This window comes from Diabrotica undecimpunctata, unplaced genomic scaffold, assembly GCF_040954645.1.
Source record: "Diabrotica undecimpunctata isolate CICGRU unplaced genomic scaffold, icDiaUnde3 ctg00000568.1, whole genome shotgun sequence".
NCBI lineage: Eukaryota > Metazoa > Arthropoda > Insecta > Coleoptera > Chrysomelidae > Diabrotica > Diabrotica undecimpunctata.
This window is the reverse complement of record NW_027311885.1, coordinates 3,696,286-3,715,000: the sequence shown is the minus strand read 5'-3', so window position 1 is coordinate 3,715,000 and position 18,715 is coordinate 3,696,286.

Sequence of the window (18,715 nt, the reverse complement as noted above, 5' to 3'; positions counted from 1 at the left end):
TGTGTGTGTCCGTTCGGCTCACAGAGATAAGAACTCGGCCGTGGCAAGAAGTTCCTGCCTGTCGTAGGAGGCGACTAATGGGTAGGAGTCGACAGGTGAAGAGTGTATGTGTGTGTGTATGTGTGTGCGTATGTGTGTGCGTGTGTGAGTATGTGTGTGTGTTAGTTCGGCTTGCAGAAATAAGAACGCGACCGAGGCAAGAAGGCCCTGCCTATCGTAAGAGGCGACTAATAGGTAGGAGTCGAGAGGTGAAGAGTGTATGTGTGTGTGTGTGTGCCTGTGTGCGTGTGTGTGTGTGTGTGTGCGTGTGTGAGTATGTGTGTGTGTCCGTTCGGCTTGCAGAGATAAGAACACGGCCGTGGCAAGAAGGCCCTGCCATTCGTAAGAGGCGACTAATGGGTAGGAGTCGAGAGGTGGAGAGTGTGTGCCTGTGCGTGTGCGTGTGCGTGTGTGTGTGTGTGCGTGTGTGCCTGTGTGCGTGTAAGTGTGTGTGTGTGCGGTAGGCTCGCAGAGATAAGAACACGGCCGTGGCAAGAAGGCCCTGCCTGTCGTAAGAGGCGACTAATGGGTAGGAGTCAAGAGGTGAAGAGTGTATGTGTGTGTGTGCCTGTGTGCGTGTGTGTGCGTCTATGAGTATGTGTGTGTGTTAGTTCGGCTTGCAGAAATAAGAACACGACCGAGGCAAGAAGGCCCTGCCTATCGTAAGAGGCGACTAATAGGTAGGAGTCGAGAGGTGAAGAGTGTATGTGTGTGTGTGTGCGTGTGTGCGTGTGTGTGTGCGTGTGTGAGTATGTGTGTGTGTCCGTTCGGCTCGCAGAGATAAGAACATGGCTGTGGCAAGAAGGCCCTGCCAGTTGTAAGGGGCCACTAATAGGTAGGAGTCGAGAGGTGAAGAGTGTATGTGTGTGTGCGTGTGTGCGTGTGTGTGCGCGTGTGTGAGTATGTGTGTGTGTCCGTTTGGCTTGCAGAGATAAGAATACGTCCGTGGCAAGAAGTCCCTGAATATCGTAAGAGGCGACTAATGGGTAGGAGTCGAGAGGTTAAGAGTGTATGTGTGTGTGTGTGAGTGTGTGTGTGTGTCCGTTCGGCCCGCAGAGATAAGAATACGTCCGTGGCAAGAAGACCCTGCCTGTCTTAAGAGGCGACTAATGGATGAGAGTCGAGAGATGGAGAGTGTGTGCGTGTGCGTGTGCGTGTGCGTCTGCATGTGTGCGTGTGTGCCTGTGTGCGTGTAAGTGTGTGTGTATGTGTGTGTGTGAGTGTGTGTGTGTGCGGTCGGCTCGCAGAGATAAGAACACGGCCGTGGCAAGAAGGCCCTGCCTGTCGTAAGAGGCGACTAATGGGTAGGAGTCAAGAGGTGAAGAGTGTATGTGTGTGTGTGCCTGTGTGCGTGTGTGTGCGTCTATGAGTATGTGTGTGTGTTAGTTCGGCTTGCAGAAATAAGAACACGACCGAGGCAAGAAGGCCCTGCCTATCGTAAGAGGCGACTAATAGGTAGGAGTCGAGAGGTGAAGAGTGTATGTGTGTGTGTGCGTGTGTGCGTGTGTGTGTGCGTGTGTGAGTATGTGTGTGTGTCCGTTCGGCTTGCAGAGATAAGAACACGGCCGAGGAAAGAAGGCCATGCTTGCTGTAAGGAGCGACTAATGGATAGGAGTCGAGAGATGAAGAATGTACTTGTGTGTGTGCGTGTGTTCGTTTGTGTGTACGTGTGTGTGTAAGTGTGTGTGTGTGTATGGGTGTGTGCGTCCGTTCGGCTTGCATAGATCAGAATACGGCCGTGGCAAGAAGGCCATGCTTGCTGTAAGGAGCGACTAATTGGTAGGAGTCGAGAGATAAAAAATGTGTATGTGTGTGTGTGTTTGTTCCCTTGTGTGTGCGTGTGTAAGTGTGTGTGTGTATGTATGTGTGTGTCCGTTCGGCTCACAGAGATAAGAACTCGGCCGTGGCAAGAAGTTCCTGCCTGTCGTAGGAGGCGACTAATGGGTAGGAGTCGACAGGTGAAGAGTGTATGTGTGTGTGTATGTGTGTGCGTATGTGTGTGCGTGTGTGAATATGTGTGTGTGTTAGTTCGGCTTGCAGAAATAAGAACACGACCGAGGCAAGAAGGCCCTGCCTATCGTAAGAGGCGACTAATAGGTAGGAGTCGAGAGGTGAAGAGTGTATGTGTGTGTGTGTGTGTGCCTGTGTGCGTGTGTGTGTGTGTGTGCGTGTGTGAGTATGTGTGTGTGTCCGTTCGGCTTGCAGAGATAAGAACACAGCCGTGGCAAGAAGGCCCTGCCATTCGTAAGAGGCGACTAATGGGTAGGAGTCGAGAGGTGGAGAGTGTGTGCGTGTGCGTGTGCGTGTGCGTGTGTGTGTGTGCGTGTGTGCCTGTGTGCGTGTAAGTGTGTGTGTGTGCGGTAGGCTCGCAGAGATAAGAACACGGCCGTGGCAAGAAGGCCCTGCCTGTCGTAAGAGGCGACTAATGGGTAGGAGCCGAGAGGTGAAGAGTGTATGTGTGTGTGTGTGTGCCTGTGTGCGTGTGTGTGTGTGTGCGTGTGTGAGTATGTGTGTGTGTCCGTTCGGCTTGCAGAGATAAGAACACGGCCGTGGCAAGAAGGCCCTGCCTTTCGTAAGAGGCGACTAATGGGTAGGAGTCGAGAGGTGAAGAGTGTATTTGTGTGTGTGTGTGTGTGTGTGTGCGTGCGTGTGTGTGTCAGTGTGTGTGTCCGTTCGGCTCACAGAGATAAGAACTCGGCCGTGGCAAGAAGTTCCTGCCTGTCGTAGGAGGCGACTAATGGGTAGGAGTCGACAGGTGAAGAGTGTATGTGTGTGTGTATGTGTGTGCGTATGTGTGTGCGTGTGTGAGTATGTGTGTGTGTTAGTTCGGCTTGCAGAAATAAGAACACGACCGAGGCAAGAAGGCCCTGCCTGTCGTAAGAGGCGACTAATAGGTAGGAGTCGAGAGGTGGAGAGTGTGTGAGTGTGCGTGTGGGTGTGCGTGTGTGCGTCTGTGTGTCTGCGTGTGAGCGTGCGTGTGTGTGTGAGTGTGTGTGTATGTCCGTTCGGCTCGCAGAGATAAGAACATGGCTGTGGCAAGAAGGCCCTGCCAGTTGTAAGGGGCCACTAATAGGTAGGAGTCGAGAGGTGAAGAGTGTATGTGTGTGTGCGTGTGTGCGTGTGTGTGCGCGTGTGTGAGTATGTGGGTGTGTCCGTTTGGCTTGCAGAGATAAGAATACGTCCGTGGCAAGAAGTCCCTGAATATCGTAAGAGGCGACTAATGGGTAGGAGTCGAGAGGTTAAGAGTGTATGTGTGTGTGTGTGTGAGTGTGTGTGTGACCGTTCGGCCCGCAGAGATAAGAATACGTCCGTGGCAAGAAGGCCCTGCCTGTCTTAAGAGGCGACTAATGGATGAGAGTCGAGAGATGGAGAGTGTGTGCGTGTGCGTCTGCATGTGTGCGTGTGTGCCTGTGTGCGTGTAAGTGTGTGTGTATGTGTGTGTGTGAGTGTGTGTGTGTGCGGTCGGCTCGCAGAGATAAGAACACGGCCGTGGCAAGAAGGCCCTGCCTGTCCTAAGAGGCGACTAATAGGTAGGAGTGGAGAGGTGGAGAGTGTGTGCGTGTGCGTGTGCGTGTGCGTGTGTGCGTGTGTGTGTCTGCGTGTGAGCGTGCGTGTGTGTGTGAGTGTGTGTGTCCGTTCGGCTTGCAGAGATAAGAATACGTCCGTGGCAAGAAGTCCCTGAATGTCGTAAGAGGCGACTAATGGATAGGAGTCGAGAGGTGGAGAGTGTGTGCGTGTGCGTGTGCGTGTGCGTGTGTGTGTGTGCGTGTGTGCCTGTGTGCGTGTAAGTGTGTGTGTGTGTGCGGTAGGCTCGCAGAGATAAGAACACGGCCGTGGCAAGAAGGCCCTGCCTGTCGTAAGAGGCGACTAATGGGTAGGAGCCGAGAGGTGAAGAATGTATGTGTGTGTGTGCCTGTGTGCGTGAGTGTGCGTGTGTGAGTGTGTGTGTATGTGTGTATGTCCGTTTGGCTTGCAGAGATAAGAATACGGCCGAGGCAAGAAGGCCCTGCCTATCGTAAGAGGCGACTAATTGGTAGGAGTCGAGAGGTGAAGAGTGTACGTGTGTGTACGTGTGTGCGTGTGTGTGTGCGTGTGTAAGTATGTGTGTGTGTCCGTTCGGCTTGCAGAGATAAGAATACGTCCGTGGCAAAAAGTCCCTAAATGTCGTAAGAGGCGACTAATGGGTAGGAGCCGAGAGGTGAAGAATGTATGTGTGTGTGTGTGTGATCGTTTGTGTGTGCGTGTGTAAGTGTGTGTGTGTATGTATGTGTGTGTCCGTTCGGCTCGCAGAGATTAGAATACGGCCGAGGCAAGAAGGACATGCCTATCGTAAGAGGCGACTAATTGGTAGGAGTCGAGAGGTGAAAAGTGTACGTGTGTGTGCGTGTGTGTGTGCGTGTGTAAGTATGTGTGTGTGTGTCCGTTCGGCTAGCAGAGATAAGAACACGGCCGAGGCAAGAAGGCCCTGCCTGTCGTAAGAGGCGACTAATAGGTAGGAGTCGAGAGGTGGAAAGTGTGTGCGTGTGCGTGTGCGTGTGCGTGTGTGCGTGTGTGTATCTTCGTGTGAGCGTGCGTGTGTGTGTGAGTGTGTGTGTATGTCCGTTCGGCTCGCAGAGATAAGAACATGGCTGTGGCAAGAAGTCCCTGAATGTCGTAAGAGGCGACTAAAGGGTAGGAGTCGAGAGGTTAAGAGTGTATGTGTGTGTGTGTGAGTGTGTGTGTGTCCGTTCGGCCTGCAGAGATAAGATTACGTCCGTGGCAAGAAGGCCCTGCCTGTCTTAAGAGGCGACTAATGGATAGGAGTCGAGAGGTGGAGAGTGTGTGCGTGTGCGTGTGCGTGTGCGTGTGCGTTTGCGTGTGCGTGTATGCGTGTGTGCCTGTGTGCGTGAAAATGTGTGTGTATGTGTGTGTGAGTGTGTGTGTGTGGGGTCGGCTCGCAGAGATAAGAACACGGCCGTGGAAAGAAGGCCCTGCCTGTCGTAAGAGGCGACTAATGGGTAGGAGTCGAGAGGTGAAGAGTGTATGTGTGTGTGTGTGTGTGTGTGCCTGTGTGCGTGTGTGTGCGTTTGTGAGTGTGTGTGTATGTGTGTGTGTCCGTTTGGCTGCAGAGATAAGAATACGGCCAAGGCAAGAAGGATCTGCCTCTTGTAAGGGGCGACTAATAAGTAGGAGTCGGGAAGTGAAGAGTGTATGTGTGTGTGTGCGTGTGTGCGTGTGTGTGTGCGTGTGTGAGTATGTGTGTGTGTGTTAGTTCGGCTTGCAGAAATAAGCACACGACCGAGGCAAGAAGGCCCTGCCTATCGTAAGTGGCGACTAATAGGTAGGAGTCGAGAGGTGAAGAGTGTATGTGTGTGTGTGCGTGTGTGCGTGTGTGTGTGCGTATGTGAGTATGTGTGTGTGTCCGTTCGGCTTGCAGAGATAAAAACACGGCCGAGGCAAGAAGGCCCTGCCTGTCGTAAGAGGCGACTAATAGGTAGGAGTCGAGAGGTGAAGAGTGTATGTGTGTGTGGGTGTGCCTGTGTGCGTGTGTATTTGTGTGTGCGTGTGTGAGTATGTGTGTGTGTCCGTTCGGCTTGCAGAGATAAGAACACGGCCGTGGCAAGAAGGCCCTGCCTTTCGTAAGAGGCGACTAATGGGTAGGAGTCGACAGGTGAAGAGTGTATTTATGTGTGGGTGTGTGTGTGTGCGTGCGTGTGTGTGTCAGTGTGTGTGTCCGTTCGGCTCACAGAGATAAGAACTCGGCCGTGGCAAGAAGTTCCTGCCTGTCGTAGGAGGCGACTAATGGGTAGGAGTCGACAGGTGAAGAGTGTATGTGTGTGTATGTGTGTGCGTGTGTGTGTGCGTGTGTGAGTATGTGTGTGTGTTAGTTCGGCTTGCAGAAATAAGAACACGACCGAGGCAAGAAGGCCCTGCCTATCGTAAGAGGCGACTAATAGGTAAGAGTCGAGAGGTGAAGAGTGTATGTGTGTGTGCGTGTGTGCGTGTGTGTGTGCGTGTGTGAGTATGTGTGTGTGTCCGTTCGGCTTGCAGAAATAAGAACACGGCCGAGGCAAGAAGGCCCTGCCTGTCGTAAGAGGCGACTAATGGATAGGAGTCGAGAGGTGGAGAGTGTGTGCGTGTGCGTGTGCGTGTGCGTGTGCGTGTGTGAGTATGTGTGTGTATCCGTTCGGGTTGCAGAGATAAGAACACGGCCGTGGCAAGAATTCCCTGCCTGTCGTAAGAGAAGAATAATGGGTAGGAGTCGAGAGGTAAAGAGTGTATGTGTGTCTGTGCGTGTGTGCGTGCGTGTGTGAGTGTGTGTGTGTGTATGTGTGTGTGTGTCAGTGTGTGTGTGTCCGATCGGCTCGCAGAGATGAGAACACGGCCGTGGCAAGAAGGCCCTGCCTGTCGTAAGAGGCGACTAATGGGTAGGAGTCGAGAGGTGAAGAATGTATGTGTGTGTGCGTGTGTGCGTGTTTGTGTGTGTGTGAGTGTATTGTGGCGTACAAAACCGAATCTATATAAAAAAATTACAAAATGAACCAAATATAAATCAGACGTACACCCCGAAAGAAAAGTACTATACGGTGACAGTCTGGGAATGGCTCGCGGCTAGACAAAACAGTGGAGATGGTCGTGCGGTCCACAAAACAAAAAAAAATCCGAAGTTATATCAGGGGCGCCAGGTAAATTGGCCCACAGCCTTCCCTACGTTACTATTCAATAAACCACCAACTTACCAATAGGTTTACTACTAAAATACTAAGTAACAGTATACAACCTGAATAAATAAAAAAAAATAAATGAAATTGTCAGATTAGAATTTAGTCAATTTTAATAAATAGATTCCCAAGATAGTTGAAAATAAATGCATATTACAATATTATTTAACTTTACCATAGGCTTAATAAAAAAATAATATAAAAATGCGGCTTCTACTTGCCTAACAAAAATTCATAAGTTATTTCTATTTAACAGAACAAAATGAAAGGTAAGACGTATAAAAAGTACCGGACGCTAAGGGGTGTGCGGTTCAATACCAACCAAAAAAAAAATAATTACCGCAAATAGGACACCACGTGAGCTCAAGTGCGTGCGCAGAAAATAATATAAAAAAATAAATCTCAAATATATAACCCCCCCTTAGACGCAGTTTACAAAATTAAAATAGGTATGTGTAAATATTTAATTAATAAAATAAACCGCAAATAATCTTTAAAAAAAAACTGTTAAAGTATTTGTAAATATGAAAATAAAAACTAACAGCAAATAATCTTTAAAAAAAAACTATTGTATCCCGTAAACAAATTAGACGGTGCTTAAATCTTTCGTTGAAAATTAATTATCGATCCATACCTCGAATTTTCATATACTTCACCGCGTGGAATTCCAGTTACAGTTCAGCGTGTCTTCAATCCAAAATCCCATACGATTGTCGCTGTACATAGACTTGTGTGACAATGTTGAAAAGTTAAAAATTACAGCCAGACGGAAAAATACGAAGAAGAAGAAGCAGGAAAAAAAACAAACAAACCAACCCTGAAGCAAGAAAACAATAATTACCATCTGTGTCTAAAATAATTATTTGGAAATAAATATATTGATTTTAACACTTTGTTTATCTGCCTTTTGGCGATAATGGAGCAATACAAAAAAAAACTTGTCTCCGAACTTGAATGTATGAAAACTGATAAAAATGTGAATAGCTTTTTAGAGATGGGATAAAAAAATAACTACAACTTTTTAATTAATTAAAAACGAAATGTTCTAACACTCACCCTTCTTAGCCAGATTAGGGGTTTGAAATATCCCAAATTGGACCGAAGCGTAGTCGGCTATTTGGACTCGTGATTAAGGCCAATTTCTTGATCTAAATACGACTCCCGGTATTCACGTGTACTGTAGATCCGCTTTTTTTTAGCGAAATTGTGGATATTCCAAAAAACCCTTCCACGAAGGCAGCAAATCCTCTTGAATATCCACACGGTTCGGACTAGTCCAGATCCCACATGGAACAGCAGCAAAAGCAAAAAACAAAATGCCGTTTTTAATCTAGCCCAACCTTTCAGTAACACCGTCAAACCTAGAATCCCTTTCTTTCCGTCCTCTTTCGAACACTTGACAACTTGACACACGGAGGTCACCGAATAATACCGAGATTCAAAAATTTCAATTTTATGATCCCAATTCTTCCAAGATAACTCTAGAAAGAACGATCTAAATTAGTTTCTTCACAAAAAAGAGGACGTGTTCCCTTAACTTCAGCACAATTTGCCAGACATTACCCCTATTTGAAAATTACTAATTTTATTTTCGCCACCTTGCTTATAATATATTATAGGCAACCGCTCTTACACGTCCTGAATTATTTAAATTTTGATAAAATATAGGTGGGACTTTCTACTTTAAATTTGGAACGTAACAACACCTTCCTTTCCCAGAGGGAAATTTACGAGGAAAAACTAGACGAAGAAAATTTTCCCTCGCGCTAGCGACGCACTACCTAAACTCCGAGCGAAGTCCACAACACAATCATCATCCACACCGTCTTCACCATGCGCAAGTACTTGGACAACGAAAGACATACCAATCTCAAACCACACGCACAAAGCAACAACTTACTTACAACACTTACTCCACTTCCACACAACAGTCATCTCTCATCGTATGAGATCAAGTAGAATAGTTTCAAATTCCAACGTCAATCTGACAACACTGATTAGGTCGGTTACTGGATGTTGCCCTTATTCGCGACCTCCCAGCTCTGGGGCATCGCTAGTACTTCACTATACCTCGCATAACATGAGTCCATAAGAAACTCTCCACCATTCCACTCTTACTGATACTGCGAGAAACATCTACCGAAACAGTAGTGTAATTCCAATTGTTCATTAAAATAAAAATGAGATAGGTCTTTCAGAATTTAAATCCGTATACAACGAAATTTAGTGAATCATCCAAAACTAAGCTATTATCCAACAAGATTCACCAAAACATAATTATGTGGCTTCGAAAAAATCCCAATTAAATAGAATGGCTTACTAACATCAAAACAAATCCCAACGCCATATCATCGAAGACAACATATTTCTGACCAAAGCTAAGTGACATTCAATTCCATAAATCAAAAGAAATTAGGGCTACCGCAACCCTACGACTTCGTATTGGCTACTTAACACAAAAAAAAAAAAAACGAATCGGTTGACCATCCAAATACATCCTAAGAACCGATCATAGCCAACACTCAGTCATCCTTCACGGACACAACAAAAAAAAATAAATACAACCAATTTCAGAAGACTAACTAAATTTACTTAGACTAGACAAAACTTTTGCTAGTCCGTTCTACTCCGACCTAAATCCTATCGGGATCACCAGTCGGGTTACTAATCCTTAAATCCTTAATATTCCAAATACCTTGATCCTTGCCATTTTCATCCTCTAAACTATATGTCCAGGGGGAAACTTTCTTCTTCACGAAGTAGGGTCCTATCCATCTAGGAGCTAACTTTTTCGTGAAATATTTAGCGGCATCTGACAACACAAAATTTCTCCGCCATACTGACTGATGGGGCTGAAATTCCTCTGGACGTCTCCGTAGATTATAGGTCTTCTCACACTTAGCCGAAGCTTTATCTAAACGTTTTCTAACATCAACAAATAATTCCTGGAGTCCACGCGATCGATTATATCCCATTTTAGCTACTTCGTCCTCTGGGTCTCCGAGTTTGTCCTTTCGGGAAAAATCTCGTCCATCCACTACCATCTTCCGACCGAAATTTATGAAGTAGGGATCTTGACCAGTCGACTCGTGGTATGCAGTGCGCGTAGCACATGCTAGTTTGGCCAAATTTTCATCCCACTTCCTATGGTTGTCAGCTATATAAGTTGCCATCATTGTTTTAAGGGTTCGGTTATAGCGTTCAGATGGATTGCACTGTGGATGATACAACGCATTATAACGAACTGAGACACCATAGGTTTCCATCATTTTCTTGAAAATACCCGAAGTATACTGGACACCATTATCACATAGTAACAGACGTGGAACTCCAAATACGAGAAAAACTTCTTCTTCTATTTTCTTAACGACATGCACGGCTTTTGAGGATCGCAACGGAAATACCAAAGAAAATTTACTAAACACATCCATTACCACTAAGATAAACTTATAGCCTTGAGTTGATCTTGGGAAAGGTCCCATAAGATCGGTTGCTACTATCTCCCAAGGTTGAGTAGCTTTAGGTTGAGGAGTCATAAAGCCTTTGGGCTTACCTTGTTCCACCTTATGCATGGCATACAGTGAGCAACGTCCAACGTAACGAGACACATCACTCCGCAGTTTCGGCCAAAAATACTTCTCGTTAATACGCTTATAAGTTTTCAGGATCCCCATATGACCTGCTAAAGGACTATCATGACACAACTTCAGCACTTCCAATCGTTGACCCTTAGGAACGACTTCCTTCCAATTGTCCACTTCCTCGACCAAAAATCCATGACTGGGACGGATGTATTTATAAAGTTTGCCACCAGACATTCTCCACTGAGGATACTTCAAGGGATTAGACTCGATTTTTCTACAAAGTTTATCATACCAACTATCACCACTAGGAAGCGGTACAACCTCTTCAACCATATCAAGCACGGGAACTGACCGAGATAACAAATCGGGGACAACATGTTCTTTTCCTTTCCGATGCACAATCTTAAAGTCATATTGTTGCAATCTTACCGCCCATCGAGCTAATCTTCCAGTAGGATCCTTCAAATTTTGAAGCCATACGAGAAATGCGTGATCAGTCACGACCGTAAACGGAACACCCTCCAAATAAGGACGCAGTTTTTCGACTGCCCATAACACAGCTAAACATTCCCGTTCCGTCGTGGAAAAATTCCTTTCTTGACGCGTTAGTGATCTGCTCAGGAAACTAATTACTTCGTCACCATCCGGGCCTGGCTGCAATAACACGGCGCCCACTCCATATCCTGAGGCATCACATTGGACAACAAAAGGCAAATTATAGTCAGGACAATTAAGTATCGGAGCAGAAACTAGACATTCTTTTATTTTCTGAAAAGATTCTTCACAACTCGGGGTCCAATTGAATTTTCTTCCTTTCTTCAATATCGCTGTAATTGGAGCTAGTAGTGTCGCAAAGGAAGGAATAAATCTTCGATACCAGGAAAATGTGCCTATGATGCTACGAACTTCCTTGACGGATGTGGGTGTTGGGATACGTAGCATAGCCTTGACCTTATCACCATCAACATGTAGTCCATTCCTATCAACCACATGACCCAAATACTTTAGTTCCGGTCTACAAAATTGACATTTATCCCAGCTAACGGTTAACTTAGCTTCTCTCAAGCGTCTAAAGACTTCCTCTAAGATCCTTACATGTTCTTCAATAGACTTTGTCACGATGACCACGTCATCCAAGTAAGTAAAAACATAGGGTTCCAACTCCGGACCGAGGACACGATCTATCAACCTCTGCCATGTAGCCGGGGCATTATGTAATCCAAAAGGCATTCTGCAAAACTGAAAAAGACCTCGACCAGGAACCGTAAAAGCAGTATAAGGCCTGGAAGCCTTAGCAACAGGTACCTGCCAATACGCCGACTTAATGTCTATGGTGGAAAGATAATGCGCGTTCTTCAATTTATTTAAAATATTAGAGATGTACGGTAATGGGTAGCCATCCCTCTCTGTTACGGCATTAAGCTTTCGATAGTCTACGCAGAACCTCCATTTTGGTTCTTCACCTTCTGGAACCTTTTTCTTCACCAAGAGAATCGGGGACGACCAAGCACTATTCGATCGCTCCACTACTCCTTTCGCCAACATATCTTCTAGCTCTTTATCAATATGGCTTTGGATTACTGGGGATACAGGATGGTAACGTTGTTTTATGGGTGCAGATTTACAAACAATCACATGCTCAGTGACATCAGTACAACCAAGAGAAGTGCCCATTAGTTCACGACTTCTATTAATAACTTCCTCCAATTGCGACTTCTCTGCATCGGTCAAAATAGTTTGACCTCGGAGATGATTCACTGAACCTACCATTGCTGGAGCGTCCGAAAAATACCATTCGTTATGCCTCAAATCTGGAACGATACCCATAACACGCCAAAAATCAGATCCTAAAATCAGAATGTGCGGTACGTCCAAAATAACTAATACTGACAAGACACGCAAGCGATCCCTAACCATGAAAGGTACTAAACATTCCCCCAACGATTCACACATCTGACCATTCGCCACTCTACAAACGGTCTTCTTCGAAGTATACAACTCTAAACCCAAGTTTTGTAAAAATTTCCAACCAGTTCTTCCTACAATGGTCTTTGAAGCACCAGAATCCAATAATCCCAAAATTTCCTTTCCTAAGACTTTAACTTTCAAATATGGACGTTCATCTCCTTCGGAATGATGTAAAATAAAGTCTAAAATAGGACGTAGGTTGGTCGAGTCAACGTCGGCAACACCTCTTCGACCAGTTAGGTGCGCTTCCTTCCGTTTCCCGAATTACACGAAGGACAAGTTCTGACTGTAAACCCTTCTTTCTTACACTTAAAACAGTGAACAGCCTCCTTCTTCATTAGACACCCTACTGCCTTATGGCCTGACTTATTACAACGATAACAGATTAAAGTCCTAAACTTTCCTCTAGCCGACTCCGATTCGGATGAAGCAACAGGACCCTCACTAACACTACTAAAACTTTCAGCATCCACACTGATATAAGCTAGGTCCTTTTCCAAAGTATTCATTTTCCTACTATTCGGTTCAACATAGTTCCTAATACAATCACGTCTTTCCTCCATACTGCGACATAGAACACGAAGTTCCTCCAAGGTACCTGGCAAAGGATCACGTAATCTATCTTGATAGAACGGATGCAAATTCCTAATAACTATAGACAATTTAACTTCCTCTGGAACATGACAACGCAAGCGATTAAAGTAACTATTCATTATTGCCAAGTAAACTCCAATAGTCTCAGACGAATGCTGAGTTCTCCTCCGAAGCTCTTCAAAAAGCGCTTCCCCATGGTGAGCTGACAGGTACTCCCTACGAAACTCTTCAACTAATTCAGCCCAACTCCCTACACGTAGACGAACATCTTTATAAAACTGATAGGCTTTATCCGAAAATAAATCTATACCTGATTCCAAAAGTATACTATCTGGTACATGACGAGCGAGACTCAATTCATTCACCATCTCAAAAAATGCAGAAATAGACATACACCTAGCAGAACCTGAAAACTTTTCTATTCCCCATTTATGGGGAAGTATCATCCCAGAAGAAAAACTAGAGACAGACCCTGAAAGAACATTATTACCAGCTTGTGACATTGCTCCAGGAGAAGAAGCATGAACTTGTCCTACCCCTGCCTGAAAAGACTGATTTAAAACCGAAATCACATCGAGCGCTACTGGTACCGAACCAGATCCGATTGGATGCTGCTTATCATGTAAATCCTGTGACAACTTCAAAATCTCAGCAAGAAAGTCTGACTTAACAACCTGGGCTGCGTCTGCATCATCACCTGTTGGCAATACCATAAGATCAATTCTCCCCAAGACATGGTTAATCTGTGTCCGCAATCTCAAGGACTCAGCACAAGTAGGAGTTCCGGCAAACTTTCCAACAGCCGTATTCAGCTCCGCAAGTTTAGTCTCGATTGCAGTTTTATCCTGTGAAAAGGTGAATGGGTGCTCAGGATATCTAAAGCTTTCATTTGCTGCCTCACGACTAAGTGCATCAGACAGACTAGACCTCATAGACTCAACAGTGCCAGTAGACACTCCACGAATTTTGAGTTCATATTCCAGTTCCTCTTTCCTTAAGTAGTTGGGTACAAGTTTTCGCACCATCTTGCCAAAGTTCAAAATTTAAAAAAAATGTATCAACCGAAAGGAGCAAATATTCAAACAAAATCAAGATATAAGTAAAAATATTAACACACAGGTTCAGTTTACTTTATTAATGGGAGCAAACCAAAAGCAAAATAAAAGTAATAGTCGCTTTATTCAATCTATAAAATTTCACAAAAGATTTTCAAAATTTCATTGTTTCAGAACAAATTACAAGTCACAACATAATCTCAAAAAAAGATTATACATTCCCTAACATAAGTAAGTTAAACCACAATGTAGAATTTCGAAGTCCAACTTCTCAAAAAAATAAATTTGAACTCCAACTGAAATAGAAATATTTCAAAGTCCTAATATATCCATAATTCTTCTAAGTTCCACAACACCACTTCAAAGTATCTTCTTTTAAGTTCCATTTTTGGCTTCTTCCAACTTCACGTCACACAAAAAGAACTAGTAAGCACTTCTTGGCATACACTTCCACTAAACACGAAGTTCTAAGACTACTACTAAGTGCAAAACCAGTGGTAAAGTAAATAAATCAAAGCTAGTCAATTAAAGCCCAAACACGTTAGGTTAACTAATTAAAAGGAATCTACACAAGGGGTTGACAAAAAAAGGTTAACTAATTAAGGGCCCCACGTTGGGCGCCAAAATATGTGGCGTACAAAACCGAATCTATATAAAAAAATTACAAAATGTACCAAATATAAATCAGACGTACACCCCGAAAGAAAAGTACTATACGGTGACAGTCTGGGAATGGCTCGCGGCTAGACAAAACAGTGGAGATGGTCGTGCGGTCCACAAAACAAAAAAAAATCCGAAGTTATATCAGGGGCGCCAGGTAAATTGGCCCACAGCCTTCCCTACGTTATTATTCAATAAACCACCAACTTACCAATAGGTTTACTACTAAAATACTAAGTAACAGTATACAACCTGAATAAATAAAAAAAAATAAATGAAATTGTCAGATTAGAATTTAGTCAATTTTAATAAATAGATTCCCAAGATAGTTGAAAATAAATACATATTACAATATTATTTAACTTTACCATAGGCTTAATAAAAAAATAATATAAAAATGCGGCTTCTACTTGCCTAACAAAAATTCATAAGTTATTTCTATTTAACAGAACAAAATGAAAGGTAAGACGTATAAAAAGTACCGGACGCTAAGGGGTGTGCGGTTCAATACCAACCAAAAAAAAATAATTACCGCAAATAGGACACCACGTGAGCTCAAGTGCGTGTGCAGAAAATAATATAAAAAAATAAATCTCAAATATATAACCCCCCCTTAGACGCAGTTTACAAAATTAAAATAGGTATGTGTAAATATTTAATTAATAAAATAAACCGCAAATAATCTTTAAAAAAAACTGTTAAAGTATTTGTAAATATGAAAATAAAAACTAACAGCAAATAATATTTAAAAAAAAAACTATTGTATCCCGTAAACAAATTAGACGGTGCTTAAATCTTCCGTTGAAAATTAATTATCGATCCATACCTCGAATTTTCATATACTTCACCGCGTGGAATTCCAGTTATAGTATGTGTGTGTGCGTGTGTACGTGCGTGTTTGCGTGTGTGTGTGTGAGTGTGTGTGTGTATGTGTGTGTGTGTCCCTTCGCTCGCAGAGATGAGAAAACAGCGGTGGCCTGTCGTAAGAGGCGACTAATGGATAGGAGTCGAGAGGTGGAGAGTGTGTGCGTGTGCGTGTGTGTGTGTGTGTGCGTGTGTGTGTCCGTTCGGCCTGCAGAGATAAGAACACGGCCGTGGCAAGAAGTCCCTGGCTATCGTAAGAGGAGAATAATGGGTAGAAGTCGAGAGGTGAAGAGTGTATGTGTGTGTGTGCGTTTGTGCGTGCCTGTGTGAGTGTGTGTGTATGTGTGTGTGTGTCAGTGTGTGTGTTTCCGGTCAGCTCGCAGATATGAGAACACGGCCGTGGCAAGAAGGCCCTGCCTGTCGTACGGGACGACTAATGGGTAGGAGTCGAGAGGTGAAGAGTGTATGTGTGTGTGTGTGCGTGTGTGGGTGTGTGTGCGTGTGTAAGTGTGTGTGTATGTGTGTGTGTGTGTGTCTGTTTGGCTTGCAGAGATAAGAATACGGCCGAGGCAAGAAGGCCCTGCCTCTTGTAAGGGGCGACTAATAAGTAGGAGTCGAGAGGTGAAGAGTGTATGTGTGTGTGCCTGTGTGCGTGTGTTTGTGTGTGTGTGTGTGCGTGTGTGTGTGTCCGTTCGGCTTGCAGAGATAAGAACACGGCCGAGGCAAGAAGGCCCTGCCTGTCGTAAGAGGCGACTAATAGATAGGAGTCGAGAGGTGAAGAATGTATGTGTGTGTGCGTGTGTGCGTGCATGTGTGCGTGTGTGTGTGTTTGTGAGTGTGTGTGTGTATGTGTGTGAGTGTGTGTGTGTATGTATGTGTGTGTCCGTTCGGCTCGCAGAGATTAGAATACGGCCGAGGCAATAAGTCCATGCCTGTCGTAAGAGGCGACTAATGAATAGGAGTCGAGAGGTGAAGAGTGTATGTGTGTGTGTGTGTGCGTGTGTTTGTGCGTGTGTGAGTGTGTGTGTATATGTGTGAGTGTCCGTTTGGCTTGCAGAGATAAGAATACGGCCGAGGCAAGAAGGCCCTGCCTGTCGTAAGAGAAGAATAATGGGTAGGAGTCGAGAGGTGAAGAGTGTATGTATGTCTGTGCGTGTGTGCGTGTGTGTGTGAGTGTGTGTGTGTATGTGTGTGTCAGTGTGTGTGTGTCCGGTCGGCTCACAGAGATGAGAACACGGCCGTGGCAAGAAGGCCCTGCCTGTCGTAAGAGGCGACTAATGGTTAGGAGTCGAGAGGTGAAGAGTGTATGTGTGTGTGTGTGTGTGCGTGTGTGCGTGTGTGTGCGTGTGTAAGTGTGTGTGTGTATGTGTGTGTGTCTGTTTGGCTTGCAGAGATAAGAATACGGCCGAGGCAAGAAGGCCATGCTTGCTGTAAGGAGCAACTAATGGGTAGGAGTCGAGAGATGAAGAGTGTACGTGTGTGTGCGTGTGTTCGTTTGTGTGTACGTGTGTATGTGTTTGTGCGTGTGTAAGTGTGTGTGTGTATGGGTGTGTGTGTCCGTTCGACTTGCATAGATAAGAATACGGCCGTGGCAAGAAGGCCATGCTTGCTGTGAGGAGAGACTAATTGGTAGGAGTCGAGAGATATAGATTGTATGTGTGTGTGTGTTTGTTCCTTTGTGTGTGCGTGTGTAAGTGTGTGTGTGTGTGTGTGTATGTATGTGTGTGTCCGTTCGGCTCACAGAGATAAGAACTCGGCCGTGGCAAGAAGTTCCTGCCTGTCGTAAGATGCGACTAATGGGTAGGAGTCGAGAGGTGAAGAGTGTATGTGTGTGTGCGTGTGTGTGTGTGTGTGTGTGCGTGTGTGAGTAGGTGTGTGTCCGTTCGGCTCGCAGAGATTAGAATACGGCCGAGGCAATAAGTCCATGCCTGTCGTAAGAGGCGACTAATGGGTAGGAGTCGAGAGGTGAAGAGTGTATTTGTGTGTGTGTGTGTGTGCATGTGTGCGTGTGTGTGTGAGTGTGTGCCTGTGTGTGTGTGTGTGAGTGTGTGTGTGTCTGTTCGGCTTGCAAAGATAAGAACACGGCCGTGGCAAGAAGTCCCTGCCTGTCGTAAGAGGCGACTAATGAATAGGAGTCGAGAGGTGAAGAGTATATGTGTGTGTGTGTGTGTGCGCGTGTGTTTGTGCGTGTGTGAGTGTGTGTGTATATGTGTGTGTGTCCGTTTGGCTTGCAGAGATAAGAATACGGCCGAGGCAAGAAGGCCCTGCCTGTCGTAAGAGAAGAATCATGGGTAGGAGTCGAGAAGTGAAGAGTGTATGTATGTCTGTGCGTGTGTGCGTGCGTGTGTGAGTGTGTGTGTGTGTGTATGTGTGTGTCAGTGTGTGTGTGTGTTTGGTCGGCTCACAGAGATGAGAACACGGCCGTGGCAAGAAGGCCCTGCCTGTCGTAAGAGGCGACTAATGGGTGGGAGTCGAGAGGTGAAGAGTGTATGTGTGTGTGTGTGCGTGTGTGCGTATGTGTGCGTGTGTAAGTGTGTGTGTATGTGTGTGTGTCTGTATGGCTTGCAGAGATAAGAATACTGCCGAGGCAAAAAGGCCATGCTTGCTGTAAGGAGCGACTAATGGATAGGAGTCGAGAGATGAAGAGTGTACTTGTGTGTGTGCGTGTGTTCGTTTGTGTGTACGTGTGTATGTGTTTGTGCGTGTGTAAGTGTGTGTGTGTATGGGTGTGTGTGTCCGTTCGGCTTGCATAGATAAGAATACGGCCGTGGCAAGAAGGCCATGCTTGCTGTAAGGAGCGACTAATTGGTAGGAGTCGAGAGATAAAAAATGTGTATGTGTGTGTAAGTTTGTTCCTTTGTGTGTGCGTGTGTAAGTGTGTGTGTATGTATGTGTGTGTCCGTTCGGCTCACAGAGATAAGAACTCGGCCGTGGCAAGAAGTTCCTGCCTGTCGTAAGATGCGACTAATGGGTAGGAGTCGAGAGGTGAAGAGTGTATGTGTGTGCGTGTGCGTGTGCGTGTGTGCGTGTGTGTCTGCGTGTGAGCGTGCGTGTGTGTGTGAGTGTGTGTGTATGTCCGTTCGGCTCGCAGAGATAAGAACATGGCTGTAGCAAGAAGGCCCTGCCTGTTGTAAAGGGCGACTAATAGGTAGGAGTCGAGAGGTGAAGAGTGTATGTGTGTATGCGTGTGTGCGTGTGTGTGCGCGTGTGTGAGTATGTGTGTGTGTCCGTTCGGCTTGCAGAGGTAAGA